The sequence below is a fragment of the Chelon labrosus genome (assembly GCF_963514085.1).
Source record: "Chelon labrosus genome assembly, chromosome: 15".
Taxonomy (NCBI): domain Eukaryota; kingdom Metazoa; phylum Chordata; class Actinopteri; order Mugiliformes; family Mugilidae; genus Chelon; species Chelon labrosus.
In genome coordinates, this window is record NC_140348.1 from 5,960,220 (window position 1) to 5,983,998 (window position 23,779).

The 23,779-nt window shown below is 43.0% G+C and overlaps 1 protein-coding gene across 2 annotated transcripts in view; it reads left to right on the forward strand.

The window, feature by feature from the left end:
• The first annotated feature begins 3,549 nt into the window (after positions 1–3,549).
• The window catches only part of cdh11 (cadherin 11, type 2, OB-cadherin (osteoblast)), an 80,981-nt gene continuing 60,751 nt past the window's right edge, over positions 3,550–23,779 (forward strand). For both annotated transcript variants that reach the window (XM_084561265.1, XM_084561266.1), the window contains exon 1: positions 3,550–4,119. The gene's annotated coding sequence lies outside the window, so the exon portion shown is untranslated. The remainder of the gene's footprint in view (positions 4,120–23,779) is intronic.

The following is a 23,779-nucleotide window of genomic DNA, read 5'->3' on the forward strand; positions in this document are numbered from 1 at the left end:
TCTCCACATCTTTTATTTTGCATGCCCTCGCAATATTTCTTTAAGTCCAAATTGATTTTTAGCTTGTGTTTCTGTTATTTTCAATAAGTCCTTGTGTCCGTACATTTATATGGGCGTGTGTGTCTGTGCATCCTGTGGGTGGCCCGGCTCCCAGTGAATATTCTCTTACTGTTTGGGGTTTGTGGGTCAGCGTGCACATCAACAGACTGGTCTTTCGACTAGAACTGCAGCCTCAGCTGAATGTTTACACTATGAGACTGCTACGCACAGCATTACTGTACTTATCCCCAATGCGCTGTGTTTTAGTTTCACATGCTTCATGACGTGCCCGCTTAGAGCTTAAAGATTTAAAGAGTGAGCTTGTGGTCAATCGGTGGTTTTGAATTTCAGGGGGGGGGCAAATCATAGGGGAAATGCTATCTCTTCCTTTAAACTGTTTTCTCAGTTTGGATTGAAAAGCAGCTGATTAAAGCCTCATCATCATTTATATCCATGGAATTCCATAACAAACATGCTTGCCGTGGTCTCTGACCCCCATTAAGAAAATCTGTAAGGCAACGGGACGCTCGAGACAATCAGACCCAAAGGCATCCAAAGACTTTTTTCCACCGAATGACAGAAAAGTATTTAATTTCCACTTTACCCATGACCTGAGAGCCCTCGCTATATATTTTTTTCTTATTTTACTCAGGGGTGCATGCTGACCGCAAGCCATGTAGAAAAGAGCGCATGCGAAAGTACATGTCAAAGTCACAGTGATCGCAGCTTTAAAACTATATGAGAAAGTACGTCTCTACATCTTTTTGACTTGAATAGGGCAAAGAATGAAAGAACTTTTTAACACATTATGTTATACAATACACCAGAAAAATTATTCACTGCATCAGCGTCTTTTGGCCCGATGTATCTGGGCTGGAGTCCATTCGATTTTCACCATGAAAAAGGAGGCGTTTTCTCTTTTGACACACATTTAATCTTAATATCTACATAAATCTGTGTACCCACCTGGTTGAGTGGCCACGGGCATGTTAGATTCCTGCGCCCTATGTGTGTCATCCCCTCCCTCTCTCACCCCATTACTCCCTGTCTCTCTCCACTAACACCTATGAATGAAAGGCATAAAAGGCCAGAAAAAAAAAAGCTAGAAAAGTGTTGTCCAGAGACCAGAGGCAGCATAACCGGTGCATGCAGCTAACTGAGCCAGGATCCAGAGAGAAAATGGTTGTGTATGAGCGTGTAAGTCATGAGAGAGAAGGGGAAGAGTAATTAAACGGCCTCGTGAAAGAGGATATCATCTGGGATTACGCATATTGTAATATACAACGTAGTGTAATACTTTGAAGGTGAGATACGTGAGAAAATCTACTCTACTAAATGGTAATGGGAAATGGGAAACTATATTACTCATAGTACTACTACTGCAATACATTTAAAGTTGTATATTTCTGTCTTGACAACACCCATTTGACTGCTCACACTCCAAGACCACAGACCAAAATATCTTACTGTGTCAAACAAACCTCCATGTTTGTTTATCAGAGAAAAGACGTCCCAGATGAGTTCAGGAGCTTTTCATAGAAGTGGGGCACCACGGAGTCATTATGACCCAGACAGGACAACAGTCTGAGTAGTGTGGTCCAGTCAAGCAGATAGCCCCTCAGTAACAGCTGGTTTCCACTTCTTTTCCTTCAGTGACTTCAAGCAACTTCAAAATGAGCTGCTGAGCGTCACTCATAGATCATAGGAAAGAGCTCTGAAATGCTGTGGGCGCCTTTACATTCACAGCTCAGCTTTGAATTTTAAAGGTAAAATAAGCTTGTACATGTAGTTTTGATGTATACTTTCTTCCCCAAACAAAAATAGTCCAACAAACCTTGCACTATAAAAATAAAAGCTTAGTCTAGATGTCTTCTGGGGTGAAAATTGGTGGAACAGTTTTATCCTCACTCAGCACCGGTGAGAAAGGTGATCGTGCATACAAGCTTTAAAAAAAAAACAAAAAAACAACATGAAACTCTTCTGTCTTTGAAGAGGAGAAAAAAAATTCTTTCCTTTTTTTTCTTTTTCTTTTTTTTAGTTCCTTTGACTTGCAGGCTCCTGGATTACAGGAGACGAGAAGTAAAGTGTCTATTAATAATTTTAAATACCTGCAAAGACTGACTTACTTATTGAAACCATTAATTAATCCGTCTGTGTCCCAGAATCCTTGCAATGAAGAGACTGTGTTTGAAAAGGCTGCAACTGTTTACATGTTCATTCATTATGACCAAAACCAACCTCTAATTACATTTGACAACCTGCCCTTTATCTTAATCTAATTATGTCATTTTGCATCCAGTGTAATAAAGCTCCGGCTGAATGCCAGCATGAAAATATGTATTATCATCTACGGTCTATTGTCGTCTGCTGAATGAAAGCTCCTGTAAATGAGTGCTTTTCAAGCCTCTGCCATTAACACACTAAAAACATACAGACGTTTACAAAAGGGAGCGCTTTGAGCCATGCACAATAGATTTCAGACATGGCTGCTTTGGAAAATAAGTTTCCAGAAATATCTCAGTGTGCCACTCAAGTATGCTGCAGTTTGTTTTTTTGATTTCCATTTTGTGTATTGTCATTTGGAACTTTTAAGAGTTGGTTTTGTTCACAGCTACAAAAAAGCCAGACGAAAGCCAGAGACTTCAATATGTAGGCAGGAGTCTATAGAGGGAGAATAGTATCAATCAGCCTTATCGAGACCAAAGAATACAGCTTAGCTTGTTTCAAAGACAGCTTTGAATGGCTGTATGTAACAGCAGTGGAGCAAGATAAATTGTAGCAGCAAATTAGTCATCTCAAAAGTGCTGTTTGACCAAATACTTCTCTAAAACATATAAAGACTCATCGGCCATCTGTTTCCCCCCAGCTGAAATGATGATACAGTATCTTTCCAAGTGTATTTTCCAGCTCTTCTATCATTGGCCAGGAGATATTTTAAACTGGACTTTCATGAAACCAATAACATTGCAAGAAAAAAAAATAAAAAGGGCCTGTCCACAGCCCGGCTCCCTCACCCTCCTCCTCTCCTCTCACTGGCTGCCTGTGAGACTCTAAATCTGCTCTGGTGGCGGCTGGAAGCTGCTCTCAGCCAATGAGTGGAGAGCAACTGTTGCATTCATTTACCCCCCTGCAGGGCTTCTGCTGCTGCAGCCTCTCAGTCTGGATTCTGATCCGAGAAGGGCGCACCAGTGTCACGATATAAAGGAACGAAATACAGGGACTATAATATACAATACAGACGTCTTATTGCAGAGGCTTTTTGCAAGTGCTATCAGAAGCAAATAAACTATGTGATATCATTTTACTGAATGAAATGGGGGTGATAGAAGTTCTCATTCCCCCTTGATTTTCTTTGCATCGTGTGGGGCATGTCACTGTCATCTTCTAAAAAATGACTATATGATTACTGAAGGAAGCCTGAACACCAAGAGAAAGTGAGAGGAGAGAGGTTAGTCTAGTTTCCAACGCCCTCCATCGGCAGCGACATCTCTCTCTCTCTCTCCCTCCCTCTCACCCTCCTCGCTCTACCTCTCTCTCTCTCTCTCTCTCTCGTTGCTGCTGCTGCGCGCCCCGTTCAGTTTCCCTCACACCGCTTCCGAGGCTCTTGGAGGGAGGACGGATAAACGGCGCAGACAGTACCGGATTTGATACCCGAAAGGAGGGAGGGATGCTACGGTGATTTCCCCTCTATCCTCTTCTGACACCCACCTCCTCGCCACCAGTTCCACTCCTAATCACTTCAATCTCGGAACCTTATCAAGACGCACCACTACTCTGTGTATCATTTTAATTCATCTTGGTTGATTTTGTGTTTTTTTATTTTTATTTTTTTTTTACCTCTGCGCTCCAAGAGGAAACCGACTTGGCTGTGATTTTTTATTTTTTTTTTACCCCATCTTCTCCAAGCGCACGCAAACAGAAATAAAAACTGGGCTTTAAATCAGTGGATGTGTTGGACATCTGGCACAAGAAGCAACAGCCTTCTGCTGGGGAGAAGTGGACGTTTTCTACTGGCTTGTACATATTGGGGGGGGATTTCCTTGGAGAGACGGGCTGCGCACGGAGTCTCTCACTTCCACGGTAAGAACCCGCTTGAGTTTAAGGATTGGGATGTTGCCGTTGTTGCGTCAACACGGTCCCATTCATCTATTCTCTCCCCTCTTTCCCTGTGTTTCTCTCTGCGTCTTGTCCGTGCGTCTCTCTCAGCGTAAAACAGTTGAGGAACAATCAAGTAAAATGTTTCGGTTCCCGGGATGCCGAGGAGATTCTGGTTAGACTCTGGATTAATTCAAACGTGAGGTTGTCATATAGGCACTCTGTATTCCAAACATGTCACTGTGAGAGGAGAATTCGTTGTGTTTCATTAGGAATGCGTTACAAAAAAAAAGAAAATAAGAAAACACAGACCCGTTGCGCATTAACGGGAGTATGCGCCGTGCTGCTGGCTCTAACAGTGCAGGCTCTCTTCGGTCCTCTGGACCACTGGATGACCGTTGGATCTTTGCGGTTTTCAAGCAACACAGGCTGAATTTTCTCAAGTTTCTTGCGCAGTGCGTGTTTGCGCATTTGCACTTATTTGGCGTGAGTGCGCGTCTGCGAACGCACCAGTGTGTGCGCGTGTCTGGCCATGTATCGTGGATTATTTCGGTGTATCTCCTCTCTCGCTGTCTCCCGGTGGCTCCGCGTAACGGCGACGCACAACTTTTTCTCTGGATCACGGGCAACATAGAGGCTTGCTGAGAGCGCACGTATCACGGCCACATCCCGTCATTCGGTACAGAAAATGACCACAATTACAGCTGTTACTTCAAAACAACAGTTCTTACGTTTAAATGCGTGGATCTATTTGGCATGAATGCCTATTTCTCCCAGAGAACGTTCTCATCAACTTCTTATCCGCGTCCAATTAAGATGCAACGTTTAAATGATCAATCAGAACTTCTTTGCAGTTTTGCGGGGTTCACTGGTGCTCCGTGGGATTAAGATTTCATAATGTGAATCCCTAAAGACTCCATACGGTTTAACATTCAGTACGTCTGAATACTTTAACCAGTGCTGCGTCCTTGCCCTTTCGGTGTGCGCCAGAGCTGGTGGAACTGCATAAAAATTGCATACAGATCCCCTGCCCGTAGGCTCATTCAGGCTCATTCTGCACTCAATTAGGTCCGTGCGTTTGGCTTATCGTCCCTGTAGGGCCACGTGAGATCATTTTTAAATTGTTGCACGGGCATCTACTGCAAAAGTATGTCCTTACCGGTTGGATCTCTGTGTGTGTGTGTGTGCTGGTCTGAGACGAATAATTACAAATGGATGGAGCACCGAGCGGCTGTGGAGCCGTTTTTCAACGGGGAGTAAGTGAGATATCTGTGTATAATTTGGGCATCTGCAATTCCGCTGCGTTTTCAATGGGGCAGCAGAGACAGAGAGGCGTTGACTGTAGGGCTGTATGGTCTTTGGTATTCATAGCACAGCTCAAGATTGCTGCTCTCAAGCAGGCAATAATCTCTCCCCCCTCTCTTTCCACCTCTCTTCCCTTCTTTCTCCCACACCGTTGCTCTATGAAGTGTCTCCCCTCTTTCTCCCTGCTCACCCCTTCGCATTTAATCTTACCCTTCTTTCTACCACTCTCTTCTCTCCTTCTCTCCCCGGCTCCCTCTGTACTCTTGTGGGAGCCATTGAGAAAATCATTTGCTGCTGTTGTATTTTATCCGACAGGGGGTTCTTACCAGCCAGGCTTGGCTGGTTTGCAGGGCTGTTTCTTGTGGTGCCTTTAAAAAAAAAAAAAAGAAAAAAGTCTGAAGCCAACAATGGATAAAACAATGCACAGAAACAGATCCTTCAGAGCTTCTGGTTTGTTAAAAAGAAACACAAAAGAGTCTTCTTGTTTTGCCTCCTTACGGGAAAAAGCATTTTTTTCCCGACCCTGTGTTAGTTATCAGCGTCGTAAGAGTGCTGTTGTGGTTTTCCCCCACATGTCCCTATTATGTGGCTTCTTTTTCAGACAAAGCTGCACTGTTTATTTGTGCCCTCTTGCACTTTGCCAATTACCCTACAGACCAGTCAACAGTAGAAAAAAGAAAAGCAAAATTCCCCTTCCTTTTAGTTTTTATGGTTCTCTGTGTTGACATTGTGGTTCAGCGGCCACTTAAAAGAGACTATATAAGAAAAGAATGTCCCTAATTTTTCAAGGTTTGTGTTATTGCTTCACTTTATGACAGAGCTCAACATCAGAGCCTCCTCATAGCAGCTTTTTCTTTTGGTAAATAGCACCACAGTATCAACATTTGTGCCCTTGGATGTTAGCTTTATTCACTAATCCATTCTTCTAGGTGCAATATTTCAGTCACATAATAATCCCGTGTGGGTAGAGTGAAGGAGAGGGAGGAGCAGGATGGTATATGAGGAGACGAGGAGCAGAGAGGAGAGGAGAAACAACAGGGCAGATGATCAGAGAAGCAGAGCTGAGAGGAAAAGAGCATGACTCCTATCAGGATATGAGGAGGAGGCGGAGGAGGAGAGGGGGCAGCGTGACTTCCATCAGCGGTGTATTTCGTCTCTTTTATGAGAGCCACTGCTGTCTGAGCTGAAACGAGACCTGCGACTAGAAACTGCCCGTCTCCACTGAGCTATCGCAGGAGTGAACAGTTCCCGCAAAAAAAAAAAAAGTGTGGCTTTATGTCTGGGAGAGTGATTGTATAGTTTAAAAGCAGGACAGATGCACAGAATTCCCTTGTAGTGGTACATCTTTGTGCTATTTAGAGTTGAGCCTCATACAGAAACCTGGCTTGGATGGCAGATGAAAGCGGGGTGGGTGAGGTATCCGATTTTTCACTGATGTTCAGCCAAGAAATTGCACAGAATCTGACACAGAAATGTCGTCAGATTTGTTGGTTTTCTTCAGAGCGGTTCGAGGACCAGGCAGTGGAAATGGCTCTGTTTTTTTACAGTTAGTGAATATATGATTAAGGCTTTTTTTTTTTTTAAAGGCAGATCTCAATGTTTCAACTTTTTTCTCAAACAAACATATATGAAATTGCCTTTCAATCAACAGAGACAAATCAAACAACGTGCGATAGAATTATGTGATTTTCGCCAGTAAATCTGATTTTAACTCTCCGTGAGCCACTTTTAAAGATGTCATGGCCAAAGTTATGACGATCTGATTGATTGGATTTTGAAAAAGGAAGGAATCTTGCCGACTGGAAGCAGTTTAAAGGCTCCACACAGTGCTGACATAGCTCACTGGGGAGGCAACAAGACATAGAGATTAATTTATTACTCTATAATCACTACATTTATATTTAATTAGGCACCAGCTGCTTATTCTCATGTCTCAAGATTGTAAACTAGTTTTTTGAAGCAATGAAAGAGGGAAAAGAGCAGTTAAAAAGAGAAAAAACAATCAGAAGGGGTTCTAAAATCAAGGAGTATAGAGTGGAATGACTGTGAGATGTACTAGAGCGTTTCTCGGTGACGACAGAGGGAGCTATTGGGCTTTGCTGCAGCAACGACTGCTCTGGTCTTTTTCCTTCTTTCTTTCTAATTCTTGCCCAATCCCTCTCTCTCTCTCTGTCTCTATCCCTCCCTCTCTCTCTCTCTCCCTCTGTCTCTCTGAGGGCCAGTCAGAGAGATGGAGTGGTAGTTAGGCTCCCCAGGGACACAGGATTCAATCGGCACGCCCCAAACACACACACACAGACGCACACACACACAAAAAAAAAAATCTAGTCTATCTGGATAAGCATGTCCACTGTGACTGGTTTCTGTTACCTTCACATTACCTCCCAGAGAGAAGGGGGGGCATTGAAGGAGAATTGAGTTCTCCCTGCTGCCACTGCACTACTTTATTTTGTTTTCCTCCAGTCTCTGGGTCCACAGGTTCGACAGAAAGCAGAGTCAGTATAACTCCACTCCTTAAATGTCAGCCTTTTTCTTTCTCCCTCTGTTTCGCTTGGATTTTTTTTTTCAGACATGGAAAAGCAATAGGAAGCCAGGTGTATGTTACAGTGATTTATAATTTCCAATGGCAGTGTGATAGGATAATAAGTCTAATCTTTAGTCTCGACCAGATTAAATGACGGAGTCTGTAATTAGTGTTTTTGACCTCTAATCTCTTTACTTGCCCTCTAGAGAAAAAAAAAGACAGTGGCTGATTTGTCTGCATTTAATAAGGGAGGGGAAGGCGGGTGGGGGAAATGGTTTCCTGCGTATCAGTGCATGTGAGGAAGACTGAGACAACACAGGTGGTTCAGTGTTGTTGACATAGTTCCCGTGCAGCATAGCACATTGGGTTCGGTTTCCTTGGCCTCAAGCATGGAGTTTGTATGTTTTTTTTCTTGTGCTCATGTGGCTTCAATTATTCCTTCAGTCTTCATGCCACTTGAAATTACGGAGCACTAGTTCCAGTTCATGCACTGTTGTCTATCTTTCGTTCTTGTGAGCCGTTTGCCTGCCTTCAACCTAATGCGTGCTGGGACTGATTCCCTGTATCCCTAAAAAAAGACAGGGAAATTAAACACTTAAATATAGTCAACTGGAAAGTGTTTTAAATTTCGGAAACCAACCAGCAGCAGCGTGATTCAGCGTGAGCACCAACGCTCTCATTATTTGATAAGCAAAGTCACACTGAAGCCATTTATGTAGCGCAGGCATAAGCTGGACGGATGCGCACGAGGACTCGGAGACAGGAAACTGCGCCACAAATAACGGCAGAAAACAACAAGGACGTCGTTTAACAACAATTAAACAAAAACTCGCGGTGGCGCAGAAACACTCCAGCATCAGTTCAGCACTGACTTTTACAACTGATTTGATTTTATGGCCTCTCATCCAGGGAACATAAAGCTGCACTCTGCAGCTGAAATGTGTTGGTTCTTAATATTAAAGCTTTGGCAGTTGTTCTCCAGGAGCAGCTGAATATGGCTCCTTAGTTTGGGTGACCTTTTCTTTCTACATGGGAGAAAACCTGGGCAGAGCCGGCTGGGTGGATTTACTGCCAGGTGATGAGACTGTGGTGTATTCGCAATAACGCTGGAGTCAGGATCAATGTTAATTCAGGATTAATGAGTGATTTCATCGATTTCACTATTGACGATCAGAATACAGTGTTGACAGGGGTATCGATAGGATTACAATGAAAATTGATTACTCCAGATACAGTGTGATATTGATCAGAGCATGGTGTGTGTACGAGTGTGTGTGTGTTTGAGCACCTCAGCTTTCTCATCCAGAAAATGCGAGCCTTTATGGGAAAGAAAATGTATGGCCAACGTGATTTTGCAGGTGTTAAGCGTATATACTGGGTAGATTTTTGTATGCGCACGGGTGAGGGAGTTCAGATCTGCGTAACGCCGTGTAATTTGTTTTCCGTGACAGTCGTTAGGTGCAGTCAGGTGGTTTGTGGTCTCATGACACCAGGCACATGAGAGAAAGAAAAGCAAGGTTGTTTTTTATGGCCAATTTTAACTGCATTTCTGCTTTGGTAGACAGTGTTCAGCAGAGTTAGTCACTTAAAAACAGTGAAGGAGAGATAAAGAGAAGAGAAATGGGATGAAGGTCGAGAACAAAGATCATTTAAATTATGAATTTCAGGAGTTTTTTTTATTTTTTTGGTATCATGCCATTCTGTTTGGCACAAAAGTACTCAAGATTGGGGTCAGTGATGGTTTTTGGGGGGGGGTTCTTTAATGCCAATTAATAATTCACAGCTGAAAAGGTTTCTGGTTTGACAAGTTTTGTATGAAGTACGGTGGAGTCAGTGAGAGGGAAAGGAAGAGAGGGTAGCTTCGCGTGCGGGTCAAGGAGAGATTTAATGAGTCGTTAGCTTCTCATTATTCAGGATAATAATTAACTATGTGTGTGCGTGTGTGCGCACGCGTTCATTTTCACTTCACAGCCGCCAGCGAAGTGGTCATTCATGCCCCTGTCCTTGCCATCTTCAACCTCTCATCCTGTAATCCATTTTTTAGGCCACAAAATATTATTGATTAATCTCTTATATGTATATTTCAATCATCTTTCATTGGAGTAGCAAAGGAAAAAAAATCCCACAGCCCACGGCGATTAGTTTAAATTACTCTCTGGTATTTTTGTTTGAGGAAAAAAAAAAAAGATTAATTGACCATCAGTGCTTTTGAAATATTTTCAATCAGCTGTCAAACTCAAGCCATCAATCTCTTTCTTCTTTTCATCTTTCTTTTCCTCTTTCACCTCCATCACTTGATCACATATCTCCACTAAACTTGCCACTATAGTACGCGTGCACACACAAACACCTTTGAGTGTGTGTGTGTGTGTGTGTGTGTGCAGACAGTGCGGTGTTGATTACAATAATTAACATGGTTATGTTAATTGTAGCGAGTTCATTTTGCTGATGGAACACATTTGTAAAGGTGAACTCTATGGACAGACAGCGTTGGCTTCAAAGTGCGTTGTGTATCTGTGTGCACGTTTCTTCTCGCATATTATGCATACGTGCGTGCCCTCATGCCGGGGCGAGAGCGCGCGCGCCGTTCTGTGTGCGTTAGCGGTCGGCAGATTGGTTCCAAACAGGTGCGTATCGCCTGTAAACAGAATTTATTTTGCGGGTGCGTGCTGACACGCCGAGTGATGCTGAAACCAGAAGCTGAATACGCGCACACACACAAACACACGTGCATGGCCTGAGCGACGGGCCAAAAAAGCAAATGCTGCGTGGAGCTTATCTGATTATGAGCAGGGTTAGATAGAGGACTCCGCGTCGCCGGGCTGGATGAAAAGACATACAGATCAACAGACTGATAGATAGTTTAACTAAAAAAGTGGCATCGTGGTGCCTCAGCGGTCTCAAACCCATCTGACTGTGACCTCCAACAACATTCGTCTTTCATCCCTCCCTGAATAACACTTGCTTTGTTTTTTCCCCCCGTGTTTAGACTAACAAGAAAGTGAGAAATGAAATTGGATGACACAGTGCAGACGGGACAGAAATAGCTGCATAATGAACATTCTGAACATATAGCTCGAAGGCACAGTGCACAACAAATTGTTATGATGTGTGGTGTCTCGTGTCATGGTGAGAGGACGGGCTCTGGCGCCTTTTTGTGTTAATAATCTCTCTCAAAACAAGCAGCCTGATCACCATGTTATAGGCTCCCAATTTATTTTTCAAACTACATTATTTATGCCATTATCCATGACATCTTTAGCTTCACATTAGAATGAAAGCAAGCACTCTATAATATTAGTGTTTCCGAAAGAAGTGTTTTCTACAGTGCCTTCGATTGTGGCTGATTTACAAGTAGAATCACTGTCTCGTGTGTAATAGAAAGGCAATGGTAGTTTGTCTACTTGCTTGCATTGTGATGTAATATGAGTGGTTGTTGGATGAAGATCTACCTCTGTTTAAAGCAAATGAAAATCATTAGACATTCAGAATTCATGTTTTTGTCAGATCCAAATCACAAACAGTTGTAAATGCTTACATATGCGTGCTATCTCACTGTGTATATCAGAATGATTTGGCTAAATCTAAGAAGAATTTTCTCAGCCACACAAAATATTTCAAAGTATGTGCGTTTCTTGCAATAACCAGTCAGCTTGCTGGCAAAGCCTGCTCTTGATGTCAGAGAAAGGCTTTGATCACACTGGGACTTATCTACTAGTTCTCATCCACTCCTGTCTCGTCCTCTCATTCCTCGTCGTTCCCCCCTCCCTCCACCTCTCCTCTTATCTGTCCCCTTCTGCTCTGGCCTTTTTTATTTTTTTTTTTATTATTCCTTTTAGTATGCCCCGGCCCGCGCGTCTGTATTTATCGCCACTCCTGCGCCGTAGATGAACGCAACCTGAAATGGTTCCAAAAATAAACTTGGCCGTGGGGCAGATTTATTAAGAACAGTTTCACTCATAAATATAGAGCTTGATGCAAGTACTAAAAAGCTGCTTCCTGTATTATCATTCAACATGATGTTTGCTAAATTAAACACCAGAAGGAGGTGAAATTATGTCCCTTTCCCCATCGCATTATAAGTAAATTTACCAGAGACACACTCTCCTAAACTTCTTGTGAGTCCTTATTGATCGAGCCCCGGGATGCCAAAGAAGAAGCCTTGAGATTGTGTAACTACTGCCAAGGACCTAGGAAAATACACAGACAGACGCTGCACAAGTCCCGATGATGTGGTGGTGCACTGGCGGATGATGGCTCCCTCACATGCACATACGCAGGGCGAGACAGCCGACGGTGCAGATGTGACACTGACACACATTGTTGTACACAATTCACACACAAAAAGCCTGTTTTCTTTTCCACGAGACAGAGCATTACTGCAAGCTTGACCTCTTTACCATAATAACCCCTCTGCATTTGCTTCTTTCTGTGTGTTTCTCTCTGTTTCCCTCTCTGACTTTATTCTGCAGCCTTTCCTCCATGTTTCTCTCCCACTTTTTTCCTCTCTTCCTCCCATTCCCATACTTTCTCTCCCTTTCATTCCCTCTCTCTCTTTCTCTCTCTAGCCATACTTCATTGACCGCGACACATATAATGGTGTAATATGATTGAATATGACTGCCACATCTTCACTGGACGGTATTCATTTCACTTTTTTTCCCCATGTGAACGGCCCGACTCCAGCATGCGTCTTTGCCCGCTCCGTGCCTTAACCCCTAACTGTGAGTCAGAGATTTATAGGGCAGCATTTATACAAAGCAACATCTCTCAACATCTTTGTCGGCGCATCTACTCATTTCTCTCTTTTATCTGCCGCTCTTTTTCCAAATAGTTTCCATTTCTCATCCCCTCACTGTCGTTATCTCTGCCTTCCACCGCCTCCTTAGGTTTCAGCTGCAGCTGCGACTGCACTGACCTTTTCACTGAAAGGAGAAGCAGGGCAACGAAAAGACATATCCTCCTCTAGGACTGGCTAATTGTTATTGCACTACAGAACACCATAGCTATATATAGAGAGAGATGCAAGAACTAACACAAAGCAGGTCCTTCACCTTACAGTCACTGACAATGTCTCTAATACATGGGTGAAATATAATTTACACCTGAAATTCAAGTCCCATATTTTTAAAACAGTTTATTCTGCCCTTTAAAGCATAACAAGAGCATCCTTGTTTCTGTCAATCAAGTACGTACGTAAGGACTGTTAATGAGGGTGAATGTTTCACTCTGGTAAGTAACATTTTAATGATCTGATCCGACAGGCTGCAGACTTTGGCATTTCGAGTGATACTAAAAAATCTGCATCTAATTTTCAGTGCTTACCATTAGAACATTGGATGTTAACTATTCTGTATGTGGATCTTGTTTTAATAGAGTATAAAATGACAGTGGTTGTCTTTGTAATCCATTTGAAATGCATAGGTTTATTTTTAAAACAGTTCCTTTGAGCCATTTTCATACACTGTATGTGTTTCCAGTGTTTATGTGGACTGACATCAAATTTGTCACAGCCGTGTTTATTTTTATTGTGATGTTCTGAAAGCGAACGCCATCAACGTTGTTTATATTCCAGTGGCAAGGTTGAACAAACAAGGTCACTGTGTGTGTGTGTGTGTGTGTGTCACTCCGTTGTGTCCATGCATGTGCGTGTCTTCACATATTAGTGCTAAAGATGACCAAGCAAGGACAGCGTGTAGTCCGTAGTGTGTTGGCGTGCGCCTCGCTCGTGCACCTGAGCACGAGCATCACCAGAACAACAAATAAAAGTTGTTTCAGGCAATCTTGTCTGCGTGGGTCCTTGTCACCCAAAGGTGAGATGTGCAAGGTGACCCTGAGCTCTCTGTATGTGTGAGTCTGACTGTGCGTCTAGGTTTAAGCTTCCATCTTGCCTTGTGCTCTTATCTTCATGAGAACCAGATGCCTCTATAAGCATAGAAAGACCTGGAAAATCCAGACACGCTTCTAGTTTTGAACATAAGCCCTCTGAGATGTTTTAAAGTTGGGTGAAGAATCAGGTTGACCGTGAGTTTCCTGGCGACGGATACAGTTTGTGACTGGATGTAGTCTGCAAAATAAAAAAGTTATTTTTTAAAGAGAGTTGTGTTTGCAGAGTGTAGGCATACAGGAAAATAGATTACTGCTTGTCTAGACAGCTGTTTTGACCTTATTTATATAAGGAAAATAGTCCCGATGTTTTATTCACGTAGCATGCTAATATATTATTCAACGAGGCAATGCACTAGTCTTTAAGAGCCGTTTAGAGCAATACGAGGTGAATGTCACCTGATTTCATTCTCAAGATGAAACAAAATGCATCAAAGAAAATATCCCGCTGTGACAGTTTGAGGTGGAAATAAAATCCCATAAATGAGGATTTCCAATTTATGTTTATGCTTTAGACGCGGGAGTTATTCAAAACAACTTACTTAGAGCGTGACAAAGCAGGTTGAGTTGCTTACGGATGCTTTACTGCAGTACTGCTGATGTTGAGCAGTGCGCCCAGAAATAATAACCCTTAGCTGCGAGCTGTAGTTTTTACTGAAGAAGTGTGTAAGAGTTATCACAACGAGGGTTTGTCATCCTCATGGATACAGTCGAGCTCCAAATATAAAGAGAAATAAATTACTTTTGAGCGTTATTGCCAGAATTCATACTTGATCCTTTATCGAAATAAACATTTTACTTTAAACTCTGCATGGGCACTAACGCAAGAAATTTGGCAACATCAGTGACACATGAAATCAGACTCTATCCAGAAGTAACATGCATCAGTTTGGGGGAGCTTCGGGAAAAGGGACAACTTGTGCAGCTTTGTCGGGATGTGTGATTCATATGAGGGTGTTTGGCTTCAGAGAATTTTGGGAACTAACCGTGCAGGCTTGCCGAGGTATGAGACTGCCGCTCAGAACAACAAAAGGCTCTCTGTGTCAACCTGGAAAAAGAAGGGAGGGGACTCGGCTTCACCATGTGCGGATGGAAGAGGGGGGTTGTTATCAAGAATCCAGTGCGTCCATGCATAGGTTTGGAATAGAGAAACTGGGGAGCGAGAGAGAGAGCGGAGGGGATCGCTTTGCAGGGGAGGATGTTTCGACACAATGACCCTTGTGTCCTCCATTGTGTGACTGAGCTGAGTGTTTGTCGTGGTTTGTGGGTAATGGGTGGGATATGTGATTTGGCCGGGTAATTTGGGTCATTACACATGCATGGTGGGTGTAATGGTCTGCGGCAATGCTGATCAATTTCTCCCTCTTACCTCCAACCCCGGGAAAGAAAAACCTTTGGGAAAGAAGTAATTATGGAACAACTCCCTAAAATATATTAAGTCAACCTTTGACCGGAGATATTTGATTTAATAAAAATGAGACAAATAAACTCTGCGAGTAAATGTCATCATACAGATCAATACCAAGTTGAAATGAAGCGCTTGTGAATTATTGTATTTGGGTAATTAGTGACAGGTCAAAGGTCAAATCAGTCAGGAATCCAATTACAATGCAAAACATATTGAGGGTTGTAAAGCACAACCTCACAAACCTGATGTTCACCTATCCTTTAAATCCTAGTTAATTCCTTATTTTATGTTCTGTTCCATGTTATGAGAGCAGAACACTGAACAGCTGACATGAGAAAATAACTTGCAATTAAATATTAATGAAGACTGCAAGCTATCCTGAGGCTTTTACAAGTTTACCGATGCACACCCAGCTTGAGAATCGATGCCATCTTTGCACTTTATCATTATGAATAAAAACTGCTTCAGAGCTATAAAACCACAAATTCTAGGTGAGCAGATCATGACCCGCCTGTGAGCCACAATGTTGGGCCTGTAAGGTCTCCACGGGCTAATTTGAATGTAAACAGTGTGCGTCTGTTACTGGATAAATGGGATAGGGGAGCACATCCCAGGCTGAAGGGTGGTCTTTAAAAGCTTAGTGGCATCCACTAAGACCTTCTGTTCTGCCCCTTGCCTCCTCAATAGAGCAAAGCTAATCTGGGGCTGCTTCTTTTTCGTCTCTTGGGTGACTCCCTCCCTCCTTCTTCCTCTCTTTTCCACCTCAACGTAAGCGACTCAGTGTGTCGCTCAAGGACATTCCGACTGGATGCATGGTTTTTGATGCACATGTGTTACAGTCAAAGGAGGGCCGACCTTTGAGCCAGAGACTCGTCTGTCAAACCACTCGGCAAAAGCCGGCTGTTAGTGCACAGAGGTCTCCATCCTACTCGCTCTGTAATATGGCTGCTTCTGTGTGCAAGACAGGTACAGCGTCTCAATCAAGCATTCAGCAAACTGTTTCAAAATGCCATTGTTGAATGTGATGATGCATCGTGCGCTTGGGGTCGTAGCACAGAGCTGTAAAAACACTTTTCTGGTTGAATTTGTTCATTACAGAACCCGTGTCTCGTAAATGTATGCATCATTCTCTCTCCATCTCACTATCTCTTCTTCCTCTCCCCCTCACTGGCTCCCCGGGGTCGTGGTGTCAGCTGTTGGACAATAGGACAGCTGTATCCAGATCAGCCAAAGAGCTACAAGCCCCTGGGGGTGGGATTAAGCCAATTAGTAGCTGTCAATCACCATGGCATATCATGGACAGCTAGATCAATACTTGGATGGAAGGGGGGAGGACGGGGGCAGAAGGTGGGACAGGCGCATGGATAGAGGCTGGCAGTGAGGGGAACGGGGTGGATGGACAAGCGGAGCGGCAGGGGTGGTAGGATGAAGGGATAAACGGGTGGAGAAAAACGAAAGGAAGTCTAGGAGATGCAAAAACGGAACAATGGAAAGTGAGTGGAATGATGGTTGGACTTTAAAAGAAGAACCACCCAACTATGGAGGGCACTGGAAAACTAATGCAAAACTAAATGAGATATGCTCAGAGAGCGTGCAAGGTCTCAGTTCTCATGCGGCAAACAGATGAAAATAATGCAGATAAATGTAGATGTGGAAGAAAGGGAAGAGGAAATGCGAAAATGCATGTTTGGAGGGGAGTGAGGGAGGGAAAGAAGACACATCTGGGGTGAAAGACTGAGAACAAAAAATATCCAGAAAGATAAATAACGATATAATGAACCCCAAGAGACGGCAGAAATGAATAGGTGAAAAAAACGGCGCGACCTAACTCCTTCCATCGCCTTCCCTGATTGTTTCTCTGAGTCCCATCTGGTTTGATATTTGTGGGTGTGTGCTCTGTATTCCAAAGAGGGTTGCAGGAGAATTTGTTTATCATGGTTGGGGACATCAGGAGATCTCATCGCCTCCAGACAGCTGAAAGAGGGAGGAAAAAAAGGGCCCCAGCAGAGAATCAATAGGCCTCAGATAAGAGAATGGCAGGGTGGGAGGAGGGGGAGGAGGAGGAGGAGGAGGAGGAGAAGGATGTGAGGCGAGTTTGGAAGGAAGGATAGCGAGAAATGATGCAAAAAATTAGAGGAAATGAGAAAAAGAGGAAGGGGGGAATGGGGTAGCAGATGGTTAATAAAGAAACATGCCATCATATTCAAGTAAACAAGAAAGAACGGGCTGGAGAATACGGGGAGGAAGCAACCATACAGTCAAGTATGAATTTAGAAAATCAAGAAAGACTAAAGAATAAAAATGAATGATAGAATTATATGAAGAGAGAGATATGAAGCAGAGTGGAAACGGAAGGATGAAGATATTAAAAACCTTTCTGTTCTTGCACATCTGTCATATCCACAGTATGAGGAAATAATTGTGAATTGGTTTTCTGCTGCTTTCACAAGCACGAAACCACTGTTCCTTTTTAAAGTTTTAAAGCTAAATGGACTGCAGTGTTAGATCATAGAACGACTCTGACAGAAAAGGGATGTGGCGGAAGGAACAAAACAGGGGAGGAACTGAAAAGAAAATGGATAAGGAAGGGGGGAAAGAAAGGAAAGGAAAGGAAGAGAAGATGGCGTACGAAAATGAAAACAAATTGAGAATGGGGGAGCAAATGGGGATAAGAGTGGAGGATGCAAGAGGCACAAAGAGAACAAAAACAGAGAAATGGAACAAACATTGAGAAGGGGGGATGCCTTTAAAGCAATAATGATAGGAGAGGGAAATTGCATGATGAAGAGAGGATGGTGAGACTTTATAAAAGTCGACACAAATGAATAAAAGGCCAGATGAGTGAGAAAAAGAAGGAAACGGGACAGAAAAGCACGAGAAAACCGAGAAGAAGAGGATGTTGTTGTATGAATACGAAGCTTGGAACATCTGGCATGACTCTCAAAAACTTCTTCGGCCTTTTGAATTTGTGTGTGTGTCTGTGTGTGTGTGTATGTGTGTGGCTGTGAAGGATACTGGGTGGGGGTTTGTTAGTCTAAAGCAGTGATGCAGACAGAGACGCACCAACCAGGCCTGCCACACTCACTTATGCACGCCTGGATGGATACAGAAAGAGAGATCGAAGGTTTGAGAAAGGAGAGGGCTGGGAGACAGAAAAAAATAAAAAAATGATGCTGGACGGGGAGAGGTGGATGAAAAGAAGGGACATAAAGAGGGAGGAGAAGAACAGATGGGGAGGCAAGGGTGGGGAGAGACTGAGAGCGAGACAGGGACGGGGGGGACACGGAGAAGAGAGATTTGTTTTTGATTGATTTACCTTGCGCTCCAAGGCCACCGAGCCATGTAATCACCCAGAGGATTTTTGATCTTAACTCTTTATGCGGATGAAGTCTCATTTTTTTGAGTTCATGGAGGCAAGACAGAAAAGTTCACCTCTGGCATGTACATGTTTTTTTCATAACTTTAAAGAAGAGCAGTTGTGCGTTGTTGTTTTTTTACTCAAATACGTGCATTTTGTCCCTTTAGTGTTTTTTTTTTTTCCTTATTATTAATTCAAAAACTCTCAACAAGTACGTTTTCCGCCTGGTCTCTCTCTTAAGGAGGCTCTGAATAATTCATGGTGCTTCATCAGTGACATATTGTTCTAACATTTGGAAGAGAAAATCTTCTTCTTTTGTTGCTTTCGCTTTGAAACGTGTCTATCTGCTGTAGTAATACTTTTACTATGATTCAAGAAACTAAAATAATAACTCACTAAGCAGTCTTCCTCTTTCTCATTGTCTTGAAAACGTTTTCTTATTTTGCCGCCTTGATCTTTTCCTCTTCAAAAGTGTATTCTGTCTGGTCTTTGAGATCTTAACAAGCATATTTTCCGCCTGTTTTAACCCTTAAGGAGGCGCTGAATAATTCATCTGGTTGGCTCCCACTAGTTTTGCTAATAGGTCAGTCACAAAGCCATACATTTGTAAATGAGGGTAATCCACCTTTATGAGTCCCCGCGCATGTGTTCAAGGCACCGTTTGTGTGTGCGCACGTTTTTGTGTGTTTAGACGGGTCGGGCTCTCGGGTTTGAAGACAAGGAGCGTTTTGTCCAACACGAATTTGTGTGTGTGCGTGCGTGCGTGCGCGTGCGTGTGTGTGTTTTTTAGCTGTCGAGTGCTGAGTGCTGCCAAGATTTGTAGCTGTGCTGCCACAATGACCCTTTCATCCAAAGAACCATCTGATTGTGTGTGTGTGTGTGCATTGGTGCACATGTGTGTGTGTGAGTGATTTTGAAGGCCTCTTTTCTGTGGGACCCAATCTCTTTATCTGTCCAGAACAATAAAAGATGGAAGCCTGAAGGCGCAGACACTAACGGACGGACGACAGGCGCAGAGACAGACAGCAGGAAGATAAATGGACAGACAGACAGACAGAAAGATAACTTGGTTGAACAGAGGTGTATAATTCAGGTCAATGCTACGGCTTAAACAAACACTACCTTTAATCACAATTTTTTCAATTCAGGAAAACCCCTATACCGCTTCTTTATCTTGTCATTAGAATCTTCTCATTAACATGTGGTGAACTAGACCTCCTCCTTTACGCTCTGTCTTGTGAAAAATGTGTTCTTGCCTTTTATTTATTTATTTTTTTTTTTACATGCACCTGATAGTGTCATAGCAATAGAAGAATATGGTAAATTTCCTCGATTACAAACTTCAGCAGAATGAAATGGTGAGAACCGCAAGACTCAGAGGCACAGGAGAGAAAATGAGAGCAAAGCAGTGAAGTAGAAAAGCTTTTTGCTGCAAGATAAGAGAATATTAGGGCAAATACAGGTGGGAAAAGACGGGGGGGCTGAACGCTTTATTAGTTCTTGATTAGGCAGCGTTTGAGCCAGCAAGAATGAATGAAGACTAAAATGAATGACGTGGAAAGGTTATTTCCACCACCGGGAAGCTCGGAGACAGACTTGACTAAAATTATATCTCCTTAAAATAATGTACAGAAATATTTCTGCTACAGTAAATGTGTCGTCTTTAACGTCTGAGAGGAGTCAGCATTTTCCAGACATTTTGGGAACTGATTATGGAAAAAAATAAAAGATGTAACGGGAAGAGGAGGAGAGAGAAATAAAAATGGAGTGAAAATGGGGAAGGAAACCATGGAAATGGAGAGAACAGAAAAGGAGAACAAAAACTGAAGCTCAGGCGTGCGGGCCTTGTTCGTGAGGAAACGTGTGTGTGTGTGTGTGTGTGTGTGTGTGTGTGTGTGTGTGTGATGCCAGTTTCCAAGCTGCGAATAGCTGTGGTGAGTCTAACCTAGTCTGACAGCAATCACACACCCAAACTACCTGCTTTAAGGGGATACCATTCCCAGTTCTTTCTTTCTTTCTTTCTTTCTTTCTCTGCAGATGTGTTTTTTGGTCTTCTCAGACCCCTAATTTGATGAGTTTTCCATGGCTGGGGCCCCTAGTTCCTCCGAATGCATGAGCTTGTGTGTGGTTTTGGCAAACGGCCAAGCTATTTTTGGCATTCTTGACTAGTTGGACACGCTAAGCAAAGTCTGGGTTTATTCCCCGCCAGTGTTTCTCATATTTCATATATTCTTTTGTTTTTGTTCCTCCTTCTTTCAGTCCCTCTCTAACCATTTGACTCGCTCCCCTTTTGCCATTTTCTATTGGTTTCTTCGCATCTTCCCTCTCATCTGAACCTCTTGTAGTCTTCGTAGGGTAGAAATTGACTGACTGACCGGTAGAGGTCTTTGTTATATGATTAAAGCAACATCATCATCATCAGTGTGCAGCCAGCACATCATTCACAAAGGTGGTCCAGTCAAACAAACTAAAACGTGTTTGCATGGCAGGGACAGATTGATGAGATGTCTGTCAGGGCTGGGGTTAAAACAAATACATTAATTCATATAAATGTCAATTTGGAAGAACAAATATCGATCCATACAATCCTTGGACCGTTTTTTAAAAATATATCCTCTCATTAGAAATCTCATCGCATGGTCTCCCCAGACTAGTGTCAAAAGATATCCATGAGTGAAGGAGATCCAAAAAAAAATAAAAAATGTCAGAAGCTGAAACTCTGAGAGCACCGTCTGGCCTGAAAGCTGGTGTGGGCTGTCATTGTAGATTTAGATTTAAAAAGAGCCGGACATATGCAAGATGTGCCAACTGGAGGTACAATACTGTGGAATTAGTTAATTAAATTGAGTTGATACTGAATTTAATCAAATCAAGATCTGTGTGAATCGGAATCAAATGGGTTTGGCAAATCAGCAGAGATACCCAGCCCTATCTTGTTTATGTCTAAGGTCAAGAGCAACCAAAAAGGACCAGACAAAATGAGTTTAATTAAAGACAGTAGAGTGTGGGTGGTCCAGGAGGAGGTGGAGCTATCGTTGTGGTAACAGTGGTAGGTACAACTTCTTACGATTAGCGGATGGTGGAAGTTAGAGACAATGCAGTAAAGTAGTAAAGGGTTTTGTGAGAGAGAAAGGGAGGGAGACAGAAGGAGGGAGAGAGGCCTTGCATCGTCACTGATTTGCATAACACTACAGACAACTGCAGTTAAAAGGACACTTTTTTTTTTTAATGGTGTGTGTGCCGGACCCGCAGGGAGACACAGTAGGAGGTGGGAGAATACACCACACACACACACACACGCGCACACACAGACAAGCAGTAAACGGCTAACAAACGAGCTGGCTGTGATGTAAATGCTTATTCTTTTCATGGTCTCTTTATGCGCGTTGTTTGTTCCTGTTGAACAGTCAGTGGCAGCTCACACGGTTCCCTCTGCCATTCAACCTTTTCACCCCGAGCTTTTACCTCCTCTGCGACGGAGAAGGAGCATTACAGCCGCACGGGAACGCGTGTCTGAATAAGAATGGTCTCCTCTGCCTATTTCAATTCGTTGTTTGTTTACCTGGAGCGCCGTGACACGCAGCGAACGGCACTTCCTGGTGTATTACGGCACGCAGATGCTGATTTGAATGGAGGTGGACTGTTTGCTCTATTTAGACTCTGTTTTGCCAAACAAATAGAGAAAAGGACAACGCCTGCTGCTTTGCTCTTAGCATTAGATGCTGAATTCAACTGTGCTTCCTCCAATACATATTTGACAAGCTACAGATTTGTTACGTCTAGAAAGGAGGCTTCCAAGAATTGAATAGTTTATCCTCATTTATAGCACCACTGAGGTTTATCACTTCTTTATATGATCAGATACTAATCTTATAGCTTATTTACATTAATATATAAATAGGTATATAGCAATGTATGTAGTAATGGAGCTCTGCAGAGAGGCAAACACATAGGACTTTGAATGGTATTGCATTTGAGTGTCATCATAATCTCCTGCGCTCACAGGTAATGATGCCTCTCCCTTTATCTCTGTGTGCTCAGAAGTGTCTGGGTGTGTGTGTGTGTCAGGAAAGCACGACACAGACAGGCAAAGTAACCTCGTTGTACACATATGAAAACATCTCAAAAAGCCTCTGTACACACACAACAGAGGAGGAGGAGGAGGAGGGGGAGGAGAAGGCAGGGAGGGGTGTGCATGTGTGTGAGTTTGTGGGTGTATGGGTGGCACACATAGAGAGCTGGCCATTTGTGTCATGCATGAAACAAACAAAAAAAATTATTATTGTGTCCTTGGAGACGCCATTCTTTCTTTTAAATGCTCCTCTGATTCTATATTTGTGTCACTCTTGGTGTTGCATAAACATACACCAACGGGTTGTAAAGATCGTTATTCATCATTGCAAGGGCAGAAAATGGCAACTAACCACATAATAGTCCACCATTACCGTGATGTGATGCACTGTAAGACTCTTTCTTGGGTAGAGTGATGCATTCTGTAGGTCAATAACATTAAAAATGGGTAAATTGCCTTTTTATTTTTCTCAGAAAGATCCCCGACTGCCTGTCTCTAACACATACAGTACACACAGCTGACACTTCAGTCCGAAGACTGGGCATGACCTCCAGTTGTTGGCTATTACAGAGCCTTACAAGCTGTCCACTTGCTGGATTGATTAAAGTGGAAGAGAAAACTGCCCTCAGCTCTGGTTTTCACACCGCCGTGTAAAAGCAGGGGAAGCTTGAATGATTTAAATTACTGCGACTTGCGACAAACACGGCCAGAGTTCAAAAAACAATCAGCAGGTTTCCCGGGAAATTGTGTGGGATCGGTAGAAGATAGAGAGAATTTCTGAAGGTGCTCAATGGGTACAGGCTGAAAACCCCTCAACAAATAAATCCCAGTGAATCAAATCTCCCTCTCATTCCTGGAATAAACCGTAAAATCCAATGTAGCAACACTGAAAGCATTTCTCCACTTGCATTTCTTTCAAGGCGTTGATGTTGTGTTTTATCAATTGTCAGGCAGTCCCTGCTCCAGGTTTGACTTCTTGAAATCATACCCATGTGTTATCCTGGCATTATACAAATATGGACTTCTCAACAGGAGCCATAATCTCACGTTAACTGAAGGGTTTTGTTTGAAATGTAATGAAACTTCTGGGCC